This window comes from Trachypithecus francoisi, unplaced genomic scaffold (assembly GCF_009764315.1).
Source record: "Trachypithecus francoisi isolate TF-2019V2 unplaced genomic scaffold, Tfra_2.0 Lachesis_group3, whole genome shotgun sequence".
Lineage (NCBI taxonomy): Eukaryota > Metazoa > Chordata > Mammalia > Primates > Cercopithecidae > Trachypithecus > Trachypithecus francoisi.
In genome coordinates, this window is record NW_022681468.1 from 104,064,354 (window position 1) to 104,072,747 (window position 8,394).

An 8,394-nucleotide genomic window follows, 5' to 3' on the forward strand; every position below is an offset into this window, starting at 1 on the left:
GGAGCGGTTGCTCCTGAGTCTACTAAAAAGGTCATAAGTTCAGATTTGGGTCCCACCTCTAAATTTATCAAGGGCTCTTGGTGGGATTCAAGGTAAAAGAGACAGAGCCCCTAACCCCCCATTCCTCCTCAAAGGTCATAAGTGGGACAACTTCTCTTTCTGGTTTTAATTCGTGACAGTACCTCTTGAAGTGGCCTACTTTCTCACAATTGAAGCATTCATTCTGTCTCCTCTATTTTTGTGTTTCTTGGCTTTGCCTCCTTATGTTCTTCATATGGCTTAGGAAGTGGGGGCCTAGGATCTTTATAGGTTTTGGCTCTCGGGAGGCTTTGTTTGGGAGTGTATGGGTCTCCTGGCAACGGAGAGTAATACTGGTGTGTTTTATCCTTTGGGGCGGCCCCCTGTTGGAAGGTGGATAACATAATTTTCATTTTTTTGTCTTGGCTTCTCCTTGTTCCTCCTTACACACACTTTCTGAGCTTCTCTAAGGAAGTTCGTTCTTGGGACGGTCCTTCCAGTTTTCTATTTTTGTAATTTCCTTGTGTTATCTGGCTGTTAGTAATGAAATGAAGCTTTAACATTCCCTGCCCTAGAGGATCTTCTAAATCTTGGTCAGTTTATTTTCTCATTTGTTCTTTCAATCTGTCTAAAAATTCCATAGGCCCTTCATCTTTCCTTTGTTGTATGTCGAATGCTCGAGTAAGATTTTGGGTTTGGAGTACTGAATCCCGAATCCCTTTTTTTTTTTTTTTTTTTTTTTCAATCATTTCCCTAAGGTCTTGCATATCCTCTCGGTGGGCTGCATTACTATTGTCCCACCGGGGTCTTGGTTGGGGAATTTTTGATCTGCTGCATGAACTTTTTTGCCAGGAGGGTGTTCATGTTCCCAGGCTACCATAGCAACTCTACGGATCATGCTTCTTTCTTTCCCTGAGAGGAGGATGCCTAGGATGGAGATTAACTCAGCCCAAGTATATAACTATGGTCCTAGAAATTGGTTAATTTGATCTGTTACTCCATATGAGTCGTCTAATAGTGTGGCTTGAGCTCTGTTTTTAGGTTTCGGACCTCTGAGCTGGTTAAAGGAGCATTTACAAAGCCAATGCTGGCTCCTCCTCCTAGGGATACCTCTCTTAAGGGGAAGAGAGATGGAGCTGATTCTTCCAAGTTAGAGGGGAAGGGAAAGCCCTGAATAGCCTTTTTATGTTGCTGTATCTCACATTGAAGTCCTTTCAGGGAAGGGTACTTAGACTGGCAGTGAGCGGGCTCTTGGGACGATTCCCAAGAGGCAGGGTTATAAGTAGGGGGAATGATGTGGGTAGGAGAAGGGTCTGTGACAACTGCCTCTGCTTGAAGGGGAGGGAGGTTGGGGTTAAGGGGTATTGGACGGGGGAAGGTCGTAGAGGAGGTTCCATGTGTTGGTGAGCTGTCTAGGAATAGGGACCTTATCTTTCTCAGAGGAGTTAATTTCTGACTTGCTCCCTCCAATCTTTAGAGGGTAAAGAAGGACAGGTCCTTGTCACCAACATAGAGAATAGTCTGTTTCCTCCTGGAAATAGACTATGCGCTCTTGTCATTAACATGTCCTATTAAAAGCTGACAAATCCAATCCTCATCTGACCCAAACTTTGGCCACAAGACTGAGGGCTTGAGGATTGGTTCCTGAGTCCAAATGAAACAACAATATTTTATCACTGGCTGCTTTTTGTTGTATTTAGTCCTTTCATTCTCTTTCCAGTATTTTAGCATAAGCCCTAGGTGACTATCAGGAGGAATGTTAGTGTTGCTAGCTTTATTCTTTTTATCCCCTACCTTACTTGGGGTATTTCCCATCTTAAAAAGGATTTGGGGTGAGGCTTAATTTCTCCTATTAGAAATTTCTTGCCTTCCCAGTTACCAGAGATTTGTGTGTGGCTCAACCTCCCCTACTGGAGATTTCTCACCTTTCCTTTCCTTTCCTAGAGGCTCAACCCCCTTGCTGGAGGTTTCTTGCACTTTTCTCCTTTCACTTTGTCCTTCCCTGGCTGCTTCCCTTGTGGGAACGTTGGGTTCCTCTTAGCAATGGCGGGTTCAGTAGAAACCCCTGACCTGGACTGCTTTACAGAAGGGCCACCTTAAGCAGTAGAAGGTGACCACAGAACCGCAGATCTGGACTGAACACTTGCTTCTCACTCAGTTGTGAATTTCAACACACACTTTCAATCTCCAGGATATCCCAACCACCAAGGAAATATTTTGTTGCTCTTGTGACGTTTCTTACTTTGGTCTGTGCACATGGTTATCTGGTCTCCGTGGTATGTGAGGATCCTTTTCTCTAAGTTGTTGGTCTCTTCCTTTCCACATTGCTGAGAGTCCGGGTTTATTCGTCACACTGGGTGAGTCCTGATCCCTCACCAGGAGGCCACCTCAATGAGGCAGTGGGACGCCTCTCCTCACTAGAGGTGACCAGAGACCCTTTCCCTAGAGGAGAACGGGAATCCTGGACAAGCCCCCAGATTGTTAGAAACAAATGATCAGTGCCGCAAGGAAGAGCCAGCACTCAGGCAAAAACGATTTTCTCAGCAAGACAACTTCTGCAAAAGAGTGCTGCTTGGGCTAGTCACAATTGCAAGAGCACACCGAGTGGGTTCTCTCTAGAGCAGGGGTTTTTATCCCTAATGTAGTCCCTATTTCTGTGTCCTTCCCCCATGGGCTGGGGTCGGACCACACGATCTAATCGGACCTGATTTGCTATCGCAAGTATTTTCCCTAATAAGAAATGGAGAGGGAATGTGAGTTACAGGTTGAGACTGACAGGAAGAGTTGTTTACAAGGCAGGTAACTGAGCAGATAACTAAGCAGGTAAGTAGGGGTGAGAAGGTACAGGGAAATTGTTCTTAGGAACAAAGAACAAGGAAGTTGAACAAGTTAAACTTTTGAAGAACTTACTGTACCTGATAAGTTTTTTTTGATTGACTAATTAAATGTCTATTCATTTTTGCCAAAAAGTGCCTACCCCAAGGACAAAATACTAAATTTTAGAAAATGTTGGAGCTCTCTCTGAATCTAGGAGGAAGTGAATAGTTTAGCTTTTATTTAGTAGTTAGGACCTTAAGTAAATCACTTTTTTTTACTGTGTTGCTGTGTAAAGTAGATAATATTTTTTGCCCTGCAAGAGAACATATAGAGGAAAGCTCTTTGGCAACGATACTGTGCCCTATGAATAAAAAAGTGATAATGTCATTTGTGGCTGAATAACACTTTATTTTGAGAATGCTTTATAACAGCTTTTCATGGGAAATAAATCTATGCTGTTAACTTCATCTTGCATTTTTCTTATTTTGCTATGATTAAAAAGTCCAGTCAAACTTGTACAAAGGAAATAAACAAACCTTGACTCAGGACCCTAGGACTTTTTCTTTGGTTTGCCCTCCTGGGACAGATTACCATTCCAAATTTAATTTGTGGAGGAGCATTGGGAAATAGCAGAACTGTCATATGAAGCACCTAAGTGGTACTTTTAATAGAGGAGTTATTCAGAAATTATATTAGGCAGATAGAGAGGGTAAGGAGTCCTCAGTAAAGGTTTCCCTTTTAATAGAAACAACTCCCGAAACATTGTGTGATATTGTATGAACAAAGGCCGATCTCATACAGATAACCATTTTAGATCATTGTGGATGTATATGTATATATTTTTGAGATGGAGTCTTGCCCTGTTGCCCAGGCTAGAATGCAGTGGTGTGATCATGGCTCACTGCAGCCTCAGTCTCCGGGGATTTGGGTGATCCTCCCACCTCAGCCTCCAGAGTAGTTGGGACTACAGGTGTGTACCACCACACCTGGCTAACTTTTTGTATTTTTTTGTAGAGACAGGGTTTTGCCATGTTGCCTAGGCTTCTTTTTTGATACTCCATCAAAGCTTGGTTTTTCTTGAACTTTGGAAATTTCACCCTTGCATGATATTATAACATTTATAACATTGGTCATTTATAAAACAATGGTTCACTGAGATCTTCTGCATGTTGATACAATTGATTGTACAGTATCAAAATACATTAATCAGTACCAACATCAATCTCATCAGAATACTTTTGGAAAGCGATGGTGGATATAAGTTTTCTAAAATTCTATTTTTTTGTTCAAAAGCTTGAATTTTATTAGCAATTTTATTATTGAATTTTATTATGGCCTGTTTTCCTTGAAATGACAGAATCTGATTTTTTAGAAAATGTCTGCCAGAAACTCAAGTTGAAATAACATTGTTTGCCAGTCATCCTTTCAAGTAAAATTGGTTTTCCATTAAAGTGGTTAATTCACTTCATGACTTAGTCACTCAAGGGCTTTTTTCCCAGGCAGCCTGTAGGAATGCTCGTGTATACTTCCCATTTCATCATTTGAAATAGTAAGAAGATATATTCAAGGATTAAGATGTAGTAAAATATTCACTGCTTCATCATAAACATTTTTTTTTTTTAATTTTTGAGACAAGGCCATGTTCTGTCACCCAGGCTGAAGTGCAGTAGTGTGATCGCAGCTCACTGCAGCCTCAACTTTCTGGGCTCAGTCAAGCCTCTGCCTCAGCCTTCCAAGTATCTGGGACTACAGGCATGCAGCCACTGTGTTCAGCTAATTTTTGTATTTTTTGTGGAGATGGGGTTTCACCAGGCTGCCCAGGTAGGTCTTGACCTCCTGGGCTCAAGTGATCCCCCTGCCTGGGCCTTCCAAAGTGCTGGAATTACAGACATGAGCCAAAATTCCCAGCCTTATCATAGATGTTCTTAAATGTAACTGACCTTTTATTGCTCTTCCTTTTTCTTTTTATTTTTGGAGATGGAGTTTTGCTCTGTTGCCCAGTCTGGAGTTACATAGGCACGATTTCAGCTCAAGGCAATCTCTGCCTCCCAGGTTCAAGTGATTCTCCTGCCTCAGCCTCCCAAGTAGCTGGGACTACAGGCACGCACCACCACACCGAGCTAATTTTTATATTTTTAGTAGAGATGGGGTTTCACCATGTTGGCCAAGCTGGTCTCAAACTCCTGACCTCAGGTAATCCGTCTGCCTCAGCCTTCCAAAGCACTGGGATTACAGGCGTGAGCCACCCTGCCCCGCCTGCCGTTCGTTTTTAAACATTTCCTGTGCATAGTGAAGAATACCATGACTACTAGTAGTTTGGTGTTACTGCCTTTGTTTGTGCTAAAGTACCAGTATTTTTACCCACTATTGTATTTGCATGCTTACAGCTAATGTCACCATGTTATTATTCCTGTCACAATAGTTTGGACCTGGGGGTCTGAGGGCCGCACTTTGGGAACCACTGAAATAGGTACTTAGACCTACTATATATCGTGTCTTTTCATCTGCAAGGGTTTTAAAAACTTGATTTCAGTTTTTTTTTTTTTTTTTGTAATTTTTAAAATATGGTTTTGAGGGGTTTCAGTCCAGAGCAACAACATGTATTTTATTTTGCTTATGCTGAAGTTTACTAGACAGATACTAACCTAACAGAAGGAGGTCCTAAACTGAATTGTAATTTCGTTAGCCAAAATAAAAAAGCCCCAAAATCAAAAGCGTAAAAATGGTCCATATGGTGTATTCTCAGTGTATGCTGAAGAATTTATAGAAGAAAATGCGATACTCAGTAAGTGGTGTTCTTTAAGAGTAGGATTGGCTGGGCGCGGTGGCTCGCGCCTGTAATCCCAACACTTTGGGAGGCCGAGGTGGGCGAATCGTCTGAGATTGGGAGTTCTAGACCAGCCTGACCAACATGGAGAAACCCCAGCTCTACTAAAAATACAAAATTAGCCGGGCGTGATGGCACATGTCTGTAATCCCAGCTACTCAGGAAGGCTGAGGCAGGAGAATTGCTTGAACCTGGGAGGTACAGGTTGTGGTGAGCTGAGATCGTGCCACTGCACTCCAGCCTGGGCAAGAAGAACGAAACTCGGTCTCAAAAAAAACCAAACAAAGAAAAAAAAGAATAGGATTAATTCTGAAGACTTTCTTTTAGCCTGTAAAGAGATTTGGAACACAGTAAGAGAGGAATGAGAAGAATGATAATAGTAAAATAAATCATTATTGAAGAGATATACTGTTAATGATGTTCTCCTTCAATACAACTTTTTTCTTTTTCTTTGATTTTATTTATTTATTTATTTTTGAGACAGAATCTTGCTCTATCTATCGCCAGGCTGGAGTGCAGTGGCACATCTCAGCTCACTGAAACCTCTGCCTCCCGGGTTCAAGCGATTCCCCTGCCTTAGCCTCCTGAGTAGCTGAAACTACAGGCATGCGCCACCACACCTGGCTATTATTTTTTTAAATTTTAGTAGAGACGGAGTTTCACCATGTTGGCCAGGATGGTCTCGATCTCCTGACCTTGTGGTCCACCCGCCTTGGCCTCCCAAGGTGCTAGGATTGCAGGCATGAGGGACCATGCCCAGCCATCTGGTTTTTCTTTTTCTTTCTTTGTTTTTTGAGATGGAGTCTCGCTCTGTCACCAGGCTGGAGTGCAGTGGCGCGACCTCAGCTCACTGCATGCCTCATGGCTTCACACCATTCTCCTGCCTCAGCCTCCCGAGTAGCTGGGACTGCAGGCGCCCAGCACCATGCCCGGCTAATTTTTTTGTATTTTTTTTTAGTAGCGATGGGGTTTCATCCTATTAGCCAGGATGGTCTCGATCTCCTGACCTCGTTATCTGCCCGCCTTGGCCTCCCAAAGTGCTGGGATTACAGGCGTGAGCCACCGCGCCTGGCCCATCTTGTTTTTCTTAAAAGTTGTTTGTGCAAAATTGTTTTCCATGACTTGAACCTAGTTATTCTGAAGCTAATAGATAATAATAATGGCTTTTCCCCAATTTATAATAGAAAACAGTACAACGTAACAGAGGGAATGTTTGTTAGTGGGTGAAAGCACATAATGCTTAGTTCATTAGCTTTTTTAAAAAAAATCACATGTAATTGTATTCCAAAAATATTATGTATAGTAGTGGCATTTATTGCTATTACTTGGTTCATGTGATAGAATAAAATGTTAGAATTTTATGGTGTTTGAATTACTTATCTATTGCTCTGTAACACATTTAGCAGCTTAAAACAACAAATGTTATCTCACAGTTTCTGTGGGTCAGGAGTCTGTGTAGTTTACCTTGGATTCACTGGCTTGGCCTCTCACCAGGCAGTGAAGGTGTTGGTGGCAGCTGTGATCATCCCAAGGCAGGATAGGGAGAGAATCCGTCTCCAAGCTCACGTTGGCAGGATTCATCTCAGAGGCTGTTGGACTGGGCCTCCTTTTCTAGATGGCTACTGGTCAGAGGCCTTTTGCAATACCTTGCCATGTGGGCCTCTCCATAGAGCACCTCATCACATGGCAACTGGCTTCCATCAGAGGGAGCAATGGAAAGAGCAGGAGAAGCGTGACCAAGGCAGGCATCATAGTCTCCTTGTAGCCTCACCTCAGAAGCGATGTTATTACTTTTGCTGTATTCTCTTTGTTAGAAGTGAGTCACTAGGTCCAGGGATGGAAGTTTTACAAGGGCATGAATGGCAGGAGGTGAGGGTGATCAGGGCCATTTTAGAGGCTGCCTACCAGTGTTGAAGAAAATTGTTGACTTCTATGAGCTGTAGCAGCAGACAGTGCTATGCAAGGAGAATGGCTGTCTTAGAAGTCCAGCACCTCATATGGGTTTTAATGTGTTGCCTTTTCCCCCTGATACATTTTGTTTAAATCTATGGTCATCTTGCCATTTAGTGGTGTGGTTTAATTGCATATTTGGGTTAGTCTGTATGTAAACGTTTAACACAGGTGTCTCTGTGCTAAACCGGAATCCTATTCATCTTCTTCAACACTAGGGTTTGTGGACTCTGTTGAGCCAAATTGACATCAGTTCTGGAATGTCTAGAAGATACTAAGAACAACAATTTGGTGAGGAAAGAAGCCAAGCTATTTTCTCTTTTCCTCATGAACATTATATTTACAAATTAAATGTTAAGTGATAATATGACATAAAAGCATGATTAATAACTATAATCTTAGAGGAATTAAAGTCTGGGTATTTTAAGTCCTGCAAATCTTATTTACTACCTGGTTTCTCTTTATTATTTCCCATATGTATAACCTTAGTTTAGATTAGGAATTCAGGATCTCTTTTTCCCTGAATTCTAACCATTAAGCCAATCAAACGTTTTGGGTAGCGACCACTAGCCAAGGTGGGAAGTAGGAAAAAGACCAAGGTGGAAGTGAAGGCAGAGATGGGGAGAATGACACCAGAACTAGTGGGAGGGAATTGCCTTTTCTTTCAAGGGGCTGTAAGTCTGCAGTAAAAGTCAAAGGTATTCAAATAGGAAGTTTTGTTTTTGTCTTTAGTATATAAAGAAGTATAACTTCCCATTTTGCAAAAAACTTTAGAAACCTTT